The sequence below is a fragment of the Lolium rigidum genome, chromosome 3 (genome assembly GCF_022539505.1).
Source record: "Lolium rigidum isolate FL_2022 chromosome 3, APGP_CSIRO_Lrig_0.1, whole genome shotgun sequence".
Taxonomy (NCBI): Eukaryota; Viridiplantae; Streptophyta; class Magnoliopsida; order Poales; family Poaceae; genus Lolium; species Lolium rigidum.
The window spans coordinates 211,488,829-211,500,081 of NC_061510.1; the positions used below are offsets into that span (position 1 = coordinate 211,488,829).

General features: G+C 40.8%; 1 long non-coding RNA gene across 1 annotated transcript; it reads right to left on the reverse strand.

Annotated features, from left to right (window-relative positions):
* Positions 1–1,439: 1,439 nt before the first annotated feature.
* Positions 1,440–3,928, reverse strand: LOC124698922. Its single transcript, XR_007001168.1, has 5 exons — positions 2,955–3,928; positions 2,529–2,843; positions 2,162–2,281; positions 1,937–2,071; positions 1,440–1,785 (listed from the first exon to the last, which is right to left on the reverse strand). It is a non-coding gene; the product is annotated as an uncharacterized LOC124698922 (long non-coding RNA).
* Between the last annotated feature and the right edge of the window lie 7,325 nt (positions 3,929–11,253).

Genomic DNA, 11,253 nt, shown 5'->3' on the forward strand with positions numbered 1-11,253 from the left:
TTCACTCTATTTTAGGTCGAATAAAATGACATCATCTTGAAATATTTCATATGAATCTGACAAATAGTAGCTAAAGCTGTTTTTTCCAGTAATAGTTTCCGTATAGAGTAAGTATCATAGTGCGTAAGTAAATACATGTTTGGAAATGTTGGGAAAATTATCTTTCTTCCCATATATTTCGTGAAGCTTAACATCCATAAACCACATACTTACGTCACTACGGAATTCGCATGATGCTATTTGTTGAGAAAATGATGCTTTTTTCAACACAATCTAATTAAAAATAGTTATTGGAAAAGATATTAGAAGATTATAAAATTTAAAAGCAAGCATAATGTTTAAAATCCTAATATACCTAGCGCTAGCTGGACCAAAGCAAATCTAAGATTTATTTCGTTACCTACTTTTTTTGTATTCGTTGCCTACTGAGAAGTGTATAGATTGATGAAGCACTTCGATGCCACACCACAGAGAAGAAAATAAAGGAGATGTATACACACTACTATGAATTATACGGAAAGAAAAGAAAAAGACAGTCCGAACCGGATACATCACACTCTCAAGCTTCGTCGCTGTCTTCTCTTCCCCTCCATTACCTCCTTGCCGCCGGTGCCGACGACCGTCCTCTCCCCTGCCTCCCTCCGCCAACTCCTCCCCTCCATTACCTCCTTGCCGCCAGTGCCGACGGCCGCCCTCTCTCCTGCCTCCCTGCGCCAACGAGAGGATATGATCCTCCATTGCCTCCCGCCGTTATCGCCAGTTTCTCCCCTTTCTTGCTGTTGCAACGAGTTCCAATCCCTCCCCTGCCTCCCCGACACTGGCGAGATGACCGCCCCTCCCCTGACTCACCGCCACCAGAGGCACACCCCTGGTATCTTGTTATTCCTAGAGACGTGGACTCCGGTCACCAAAGATCCCGAGGAGGCACTGGAGGTGCAGAGATCAGGCAACACTTTAGGATTGTCATGTTTCCTGCAATTTAGCATAAGGTTCTACAGGTATCTATCCAAGTAATGTACAGTATACAAATTTGTACACTCGCCTTTGCTATGAACAACAGCACAAGGAATATGGCAAGCCCTCCAAAGAATCATAAGAATAAAACCCTAGCACTTCTTTTGTCATCATGTGCCAGTAAATATTTATATTCCAAACACTTCTTTTTTCTCAGAGGATGCGCTGGAGGAGTGAATAGTTTGTAAGTTGACCATACTAAATGTAGCGGAAACATAAAAAATTGAGTGGAAATGCGGTGGAAATAAATAAATTTGAAGAGAAAACGTGGGTCTGATTTCGTACAGAAATAACCTTTGCAAGGTATATCATGAAAAATAGCAGAACATGGACACAACAGATAGTATGAAATAAACAGCAGTGAACCCTCACTTCTTCCATCTTATTTTCAGGAAGACAACATCAGCTATAAATAAAACCGGAAGTTATAAAGCATATCAGACCTGCATAAATCTTAATGTTAATATGAATATACTTTTCATGAGTGGTCTGAACTTTTTCCATCTTATTCTAGAAGGGTTTAGCATCAACTATAACCCTAGAAAATTAAACTCTGGAAAATCTTATCACATTTGTGTAAATCTAAATGGTAGTACGAAATATTCTGACTGCGTGCTCAGTTCCATCCTGCGCAATGAAGTGCACTTTATAATTTAAAAGCAAAAGAAAAGGAAACTTCCATAAATTCAGGGAGATGCAGTATTATCCCGGTGACACCCACTGGGATCCCTGAACTGCAGATGCAGTATTATCCCAGCGAGATCCCTGTTTCTGCACATATATTAATAGAACTTTCATTACACATTTTAATATCATGTTGATGCACAATCAGTTAATCATCCATCCTTGTTTTTTTAGCGGAAGAAACACCCATTCTCCTTGCATATATCGCGTTGATGGAACAAGTAACCGGCTTGCATACCTTACTACTTGGAGAAGCATCTACTGAACCGCGTGACTGTAACAGCATGAAATGTAAACCGTGTTTGGAACTCTCCAGGTTGTAGTGATGTGCTCCGCAGAATTGAGCATGCCCACACACCGTGAAGCTGAAATTCTGAAAGAGCACAAATTGCACACCTATGATCAGATAATTAAACTATCAGGAAGAGAGAACAAATTCTAAAGAAGCGGCAAGTCTGGCTACATATACGGTTGCTGATGGAAGCAGCCTTGGCAGACGCTCAGGTGAGCAGCTCCTTCCCGGTTGTGTTGCCATTCAAGTTTTCCGCTAGTCGCCACCATAAAGTTTTTCATCGTCCATGATCTATGTAACAAATTTCAGCGAAAAAAATAGCTCTTCAGTTGTTTATAGAAAACAAATTAATTCTCAACAAATATCTTCAAGCATGAGATGGACATGACAAAACATCAATTAGCCAAGATATATACATACGCATCAAAGATGCTGATGTTAAACAAACAGAGAGATGGTTGCAGCAGAAAGGATTCCTTTGCACTCAAATGAATACTCACATCTACAAATAGAAGGGACAAGTGTGCCACATACATACCATAAAAAGGATCGCATCGATCAAGCAATATGTGTCATTGCATATCATCAAATCGTTGAGCTTGCTAGCATCAATATACCAGTGGGAGAGCAGGGGAGACCGTTTTGCCCGTTCCCAGCTGAGAAGGAGCACAAGGGCCAGTCTAGCACCACCATGCGACTTATGACCGGCTGCTCATCTGGTCCACCTTGTCGTTGTGGAGGAGAAGAGACCCAGGTCAAGCTCTCTGCTCTGGTTCGTTCCCTCGGCTTGCACCCCAGTGGATACGACTCCCGCGCGCTGTCGGAGCCACACGTGATTCAGCTGCACCCTCATCTACAAGAAATATGTTTGAAATGAGAATTTAGATGCCAAAAAGTAGCTTGTATTGGAGCTTAACAACTAAATAAGAAATACATCAAACAGGAAAGCAGCTATTCTTCTCACCTTCCCGTTGATCACACATCAATATCAGGTTGAACACCAGAACGGGTACATCCATAGCTCTTTGAAATAGAGCTACAAGACTCTGCTATGAAAAACATATAGCAAAGGCTATTAACAATAACACTGTATTTGGTTCTTTAGAAACCTAGATATATGTACCTCTGTTCATATTAAAGGCCTTGACGTCAACAACAAACAACCAATGATATTCATTTTCAGTATCACATATTAATAGTAGTAAAGAACAATCTATGAGCCCGAACCTTGGGGTGGAGATCTAAGGAATCAATATGATATTTGTTGCATCAAATGTCAAAACAAACTACAACTATATTAGATCTGGTTATTGAATATAATTTTTTGAGTGAGCAATAATATTTCAGGAAGAATGGTATTTTTAGATTTAATTGCCATACGACTAATGTGAAATGCTAGATAATTTGCAGATGCGGGCTTAAAGTCTAGCACTTGCTATTACAGTTTAGCTCGTCAGATCCACATGACATGACCCTGATTCTCTCTTCACTAAACACTTTCCCAATTTATCTTATCTTATCAGGTGTCTTTCCAAATGCATCCTTACAAAGTAGCACTTCGCAAAACTGAGCTACATATTCGCCGCTGTAATTTTGTAGCTATGATCACGAAATTTAGAGATTTAGTTGTTGTTTATTTTGATTACATATGCATGAGCTGCTCTACCGGTGTCAGTGTGGCGTCAGTGCGGAAGTAATATATAGGCTGGTTTTATAACCATAATATATTTGAAACTTCCATTTTCTTTGTATGAATCGTCTTGAAGGAAATCATCTTAGTAACCAATATAGTAGAATACAAAAGTCTATAATCCTTGCAACAAAAACTCCTATATTTTTCCTTATCATGTTGTTATGGGAAATATTAAAAACATAAAGCTCCATTAGGTATGTTGCATTAGTTATTACATGTACCCTACCTTTTGAGCTAACCAATTAAACATACCAGATGATGCCCCGCGCGTTGCTGCGGCACATATTCTGAAAATTAAATATCCTCTAATGAGAAGCCCATGAATAGAAAAAATGAATGAAAAAAGAAACATAAGTGAGAATCATTGTATTGTATATTTAAGGATACAAAACAAAGACTTCATAGAATCCTCTGGATAAGTATGTACTAACCAACGGGGTAACCCATCTCATATATTTGTTTGACACAAACATTGAAGTAAAAAATGCCACGAAGTAAAAAGTGACACAATATCAATTCTAAAATTTGCATTACTATATCGTCAAGAGTATTGAGCATCTTTGCAGTTACTATTGTTTGCTTTTCCTAAGACCAGAGGGCAACATATCAGAAAGCAATCATATGGTACTTATAGTCATTTCTGTGATTTCTTGCACTATAAAATAGAAGAAACAGATAAATAGTTAACAGACCGTATATGATAGTGGTGTTATTTGTATAAATGATTAATCAAGATGCTTCATCATTATCTATCAAGAACAATTTTTTTAATTATACATGAACTTTATTTGTAGTCGCCTTGCGCTGCTCCATGTCTAATTTTTATGACAAATTGTTGAAAGGGTCAGAAGTAAGAGAAGCTTGTACTAAAATAAGAGTAGAAAAGATGGAAGGTCAAACCGTTAGCATTTGCGGAGGAGACAAATGGCTAGACAGTGGAGTTCTTAAGTTTTACAGGGAAAGGGCGTTAATCCAAACAGAATTACCATATGCCCATATAGCCCTGTAGTATAAACAAAAGAAGCAACCGAAGATAGCATTTAGACCAGTGAGGTTACATCTCACCAGCCTAGAACAGTTGTAGACCAAAATTTGAGAAAAATATCAGATAATTCATAGAAAGCGATGTTGGAGGTACTCACCGGGCTACTTATATTTTTGGCAATAATGAATAAAAGGTGCAATTCTTAACAATGTTGAAAACTTCAGTTATTAGACCTTCATCAGCGCAAGCACATTTCAGATCAGAAAGAGCTGTTATCCAACCAGAAATATATTCCCTGTGTTGGTGATGCATGAAGAAATGTTTGCAATAAACTCCATCAATATAGTCTAGCATATCTCCTGAACCCGACCGAGGCAATGAATAATCCTGAGATAAAGCGGTCTTCGTGGATTTTTAAGGTTGGAATGTGTGGTCCGTTGAATGCATTGTTGGATGACCCATTTGTGGAGCTAGTGCAGGAGAGATTTGTTCGACATCTTAGTTCTCTCAATTATGCCAATTCTTAGTCTGATTTCTTTGAATTCTGGAAAGCGAAGTAAACAATTGCATGATGGGAGTTCAGACGTTCAGTGCAATATTTTATACTGAACAACAGCGCAGATATAGAAAATCCAATACTTAGTCTAGTTTCCCTAATATCTCAAAACAGAACTCAAGAATTGCACGAGAGGTGATCGATTGGAGATTAAAAGATCAAGCAAAGCAATAATTAGTACCTCAATTTTCTGGGCAGATTTTCTTGACTCCCTGGGATGATGAAGATTAGGCAAAGCAGGAATACCTCAGTCGCCTACAGGTCATGCGGGAGGGGCGTTGATTTTGCATATATCTCATTGCCATCAGCGCATATTAGACCAATTTCTTTGGCCCAGACATCACGAGCTGCTGGTGGTTTCTGGTAGTACAATCTGCACGCGTCCACATTCTGCTGCCCGCCACCGCCGGTCTGCAGTTTCAGCACGGGAGAACGGAGCAGATCAGTGTATGCCTCTTTGACGTGGGAGTCAACGCATCAGAAGTTGGGACTGTTTGGCGGCGGCCCTAGATCTTCTTGGCCTTGGAGGAACAGGTGATGGCGAGGCAATCTGTGAGGGCTGGAGGCACATCGTGGATTGGGAGGACGGGAGGGGAAGCGTTGAGAAAGGGAAGGCGAGCACATGGGTGTATTAGAGCTGCCTTCATCGGGCGGTTTCAGGAGAATTAATGGTGAGGAGGCTTTGCGTCGCATTGGGAGCATTTGTATCCATGAATCATAGCAGCGACAGCGGTTAGCCGAGGAAGAGGAACAGAGGAGAATGAACGTGCAGGGTTAGGAAGCGGGCCAACCCTGCGGGCGGTAGCATCTCTCGTTCGGAAGTGGGGCTGGGAACAACGCGCGGAGGTGAAATTTGTTAATAAGGTGACGTGGCTCGCTGTGAGGTCAGGAAACTGGGGCCATCTATTAAGAAAAAGAAGATATCGAACAATAGTTCAGAAACTACTTGTACGTGTTAACATACTACATAAAATGAAGGCTAGCAAAATAAAAACTCTATAAGAAACTGGGAACAAGCACCCTGCATCTGAAGATTGTATATACATGAAACAACTAACAGACTGAGTCACGAGAAAGGACCATGGAAAATAAGATATATCTATTTCAATTAAAAATGCATGATCAAAATGATTGCACATCACCGTGGGATTAAGCTCCATCACATAGAACAGCTCTTTGAGCGTTTGGGGAGCGAGCGTGAAGATGTCCTTGGTGGTAGTGGCCCCTCAAGCGCTGGCCTAATGTCAATAGCGAGCGACCAACATTTTTGAAGCAGCAATGTGCAAGCTCCAACGCATTAGCTGGGTGGGCGGGCGAGATAGGATTGCCTGAGGACCCGCCATGAGGCGGTAGGCCTGGCCAACGGGAGTGTGAGGATTATTGTCCGGAGTAGCCATGTCGGGCGACGCTCGGAGGAGATCCCGTGGAGGTCGAGGCCGCGAGCCTGGCCGACTGTGGCGGCCGGCCTGCAGGGTGGGTGCGAGGACGGCCGGACGAGGAAGAATCTCGCCGGAAGGGCGGCACACGATTTAGGTTGTGGTTGGGGACGGACGATTTGGCCGTAGGTGCTCCTCTCTTCAAAGGCGGGGGCGATGCACGAAGGGCGTGATGCAGACGGCGGGGGCGGCAGTGAAAGCCGCGCGGGCAGGATGACGATGCAGACAGCAGCGGCGGCGGCGTGCAGGTGGTGCGGATGGTGCGGGCAGGCGGCGGCTCGTGTAGTGGATAGGACGCCCTTCATCTTTCATCTGTGATTTTGTCAATTGGGATTGGGAATGTGTTTGTTTGCTGTGGGCCTGATGGGCCTTGTACAGGAGGAATGGCAAGCAGGTCGGACGCGCGGGTGGAATCAATTGACGACCAAAGAGTTATGTATTGGAGGTAGGCAGAATAAGGAACATGTTCCTTCTTTTTAAGTAGTGTAGATAGACTTGTGACTGATAAAAAATAATTAAAAGTCTCCTACAACATGAATAAATCTAGAAAATCATACAGAAAAAACAAAAGCCATCATAAACGATACCCACTCAGATTCCTCGCTAACGGAAGAAACCCTTCTTCCCCAGAAAAAGTCATGGAAACGGGAGACGAGTTCTGCGTAGAATTGGAAAGGTTACTATGATGTATTCACTAGCTACCCTGGAATTAGCTGCCCACAGAGGAAAGAGTTCGGTCTCTACAATACCCATAATCAATGCATGGATCTTGCTTCGTCAGAAAAAATGCAGGGCATTGAAGAAGAATATTCCATTACGGTTATGAGAGAGAAAGAGATCCAAGTTGGGGTGAAACCAAACCTATTTTAGCTTTGACACATCACGTGATTCGAAAAACCTGGTCACATGTCTCGATTGAGGTGAAAAGCTAAACCCTATAGGGTAGATTAGGCTAAGCTAGATTACCCAAAATAGTACCCGTGTAAGAGGAAAGGAGTCGGTCCCTCTTGCCATTTTGGAAGAAGAATATTCCGTTACGGTTACGAGAGAGAACAAGAGATCCAAGAAGGGGTGGAACCAAACCTATTTTAGCGTTGACACATCACGTGATTCGAAAAAGGTGGTCACATGTCTCGAAAGAGGTGGTCACATGTCTCGAAAGATGTGAAAAGCTGAATCCTATAGGCTAGAGTAGGCCAGGCTAGGTTGCCCAAAATGATACATGTGTAAGAGGAAATGTGCCGGTCTCCCTTGCTATTTTGGATTATGGGTGCGTAGAAACCAAACAAAGTAGATCCTTTTAGGTAAAAAAGTGCGGATATGCGAATGAGTGGTTCCGATTACACCCTCCACTACTTATAAACATAGCAAATCCACTCTCTCTATATATATACATTAGGCACCATACCTAGATGCCATGTGATTGCTTCAGGATGTGTGCAACTATAATGGGCATAGACACTAGCGGGTCAACCCGTTTGTATTAACTGATTTGGAATGAATGTCTATCGTCCATCAATTATTGAAATGAAAACTTATTGCCCGATCAGTTACCTTCTTTCTTTTGCAATTGCTTGACCGCTTGCCTATTTAGGTATTATGGTATTTGATGGTCCACTTAGCAATAAGGAAGGAAATAACTCCCTATTCTACAACATGCACGTATGTATAAATACGTGAGAGAACAATCTCACACTCATTAGTTATGTGATCCTTAGATTGAAAAGTTCAAATTTATTTCTTGCAGCTGGTCTGCATGTCAATTAAAATTCAAATATCTAGGTATGTCGTAATATTGGCTATGTATGTACGAAGAAATATCTTCACTGTTTTGGGTACCTAGATATCTATAAAACCCGTAAAAAATAATAGGGTATGTATACCTAGATACCTGGATACCTATAAATAATAGGGTATGTATACCTGAAATAATAGGGTATGTATACTTAGATACCTGTAAAAAATACGGTATGTATACCTGGATACCTGTAAAAAAAGGATATGTATATACCTAGAAATATCTTAACTGCGATAGGGCACCTGTGATACCTGTAAAAAATAGGGTATGTATACCTGGATACCTTTAAAAAGGATATGTATATACCTAGAAATGTCTTGACTGTGATAGCGTACCTGTAAAAAAGTAGGCTATGTAGACCTGGATACCTTTAAAAAGGGTATGTATATACCTAGAAATATCTTGACTGTGATAGGGTATACCTGGATACCTGTAAAAAATAGGGTATGTATACCTGTAAAAAAATAGGGTATTTATACCTGGATACCTGTAAAAAATAGGGTATGTATACCTGGATACCTGTTAAAGAAGGGTATGTATAAACCTAGAAATATCTTGACTGTGATAGGGTACTTTTGATACCTGTAAAAAATAGGGTATGTATACCTGGATACATGTAAAAGGGTATGTATATACCTAGAAATATCTTTACAGCGTGCGTATCCGGAAATATCCTGACTATTTTGGGGGTACCCACATACCCGGAAATACCCTAGTGCATACACTATCGAAAATCATGATTATTTTGGCGTACCTACATGTTGCATGTAGTAAACATAAAATCTAATGAGTATTTAACTTTATGTTTGGTGAGCCTGCTTCGAATAATTATAGTTTAATAATTCTTAGGTATGCACTCACCAATTTTAATTGCCCAATAACATCTTGGGTATAAGGCCAAAAAATAACATCTTGGGTATTGGCACACGTGGGAATATATATTACATCATCCTAACTACAATGGCTATAAACTATCAAAGTAGATGTACAAGGGTATACCTGGAAATACATTGGATATGTCATCTTAACTTCGCTGGGTAAAAACGGTCGAACTGCATGTTCATGGTTATATGACTCCAAATCATGTTCTCCCCTGCAGCACCCCCGTCCGGGCCGCCTACCACCGACACTGGCGTCTGTCTCGCAGCACCACCCTGCTCAACCCTCCCTTGAATATCCGTGCACCCAGGTGGTCTGCTTTCCTGCAGATCTGCACCCCCACATGCTAAGGTCATTGCTCGATGGAGGCTCACTCTACCTCTTCTCTGACACGGATCCCCGACGGTCTTGGTGGCATGTTCGATGCCATCTCGGTTGGTGTGGCGGTGGCCAGTAGAGAGGGAAAGTGAGAGGTCTATGGAGTTGATGAGAGAAGAGGTTGACGAGGGGAGATGAAGAAGAAAGGACTGAGGGGATATGGCCTCCAAGTGGGGACCACACCGATGTACGCATGTCATGATCGATCATGCCCACCAGCAACCGATAAAGAGCTGGTTCGAAGCATGTGGGTATGCCGTACCTAGAAGTTGAATATAGTATTATTTTAGAAAAATGAAAATATATAAGGACGTATGTGTGCTATAGGAATTGATATTGCATTTCATTGGTGGGCATTAGATACGAATATTGTAAAAACACTAAGGACTGAATCAAGATGAGTATCATCGGTCGATATTACATTCCTTTGGTATCATACTTTATTATGTCTCTATGATACCTTAAACGTAGTTAGCGACTTTGGTATTAGCCCTTGGATCGATCTAGTGGATGCCTATACGACAGGAACTAAATCATGTATACACAAAAAACTAGTTGTATGTGCCCATAGGGTATTAGATCATGGGGTTATGCTGGTGGGTATTTACATTCAGAATCTTGGGATACCTGCATACCCGCAAAAATAGGTTATGCATACCCAAATAATTGTAAAAATAAGGTATGTATATACGTGGAAATGTCTTGATTGTGTGCGTACCCGGAAATATCTTGACTAATTGTGGGTACATGCGTACGTGTAAATACACTCGGTATATACACTATTGAAACTCTTCACTATTTTGGGGTACATGCATACATGTAAACCATCGGTCTGTACTAAACAAAAACTCTAATGAGTATTTAGTTATAAGTTTGCATTCTATGGTTGAAATTGCATTTATTTTCATAAATAAAGGAATACTCGGATAAATTAGACAAACAAGTGATATGTTACATTTGAGTGGAAGAAGGTTCAACAAATCTGGTAATAATACTTGACCATTGAACAATTATGACTCCAAGATAAAAAAAATTGAGTATGGCATACTCCTTGAGAACTATTAGGTAGATACACCCTGGATCATTTTCAATACATCGTAATTGTTACATTTGACAATTGACAACTCTAAATTAGACAAGTAGAGGTAGCAACCATGGTCTAAATTAGAGAAGCAAATGAGATGTTACATTTGATTACAACTGAAGATTCAACAAATCTGGAAATAAAACATGGTCATTGAACAATTATGACTCCAAGATAATTTTATTGAGCATGACATACTCCTTCAGAACTTCTAGGTATACACTCTGGATCATTTTCAGTACACATCAATCTTCATTGTGCTTCTCTCCCTTGTTGGCGTTTTTGGTACCGACTGGTGAATTCCTTTCGTCGCCAACCACCATACCAGAGCGACTTGTTTTAGTGTTCAAATTCATTCATCAGCTCTACATCTTATAAATTGTCACCGCTGTAAATCTATCAAAAAAGAGTGCAAGAAAACCCATTTGTGAAGAAATAAACGTTTTATGCACGG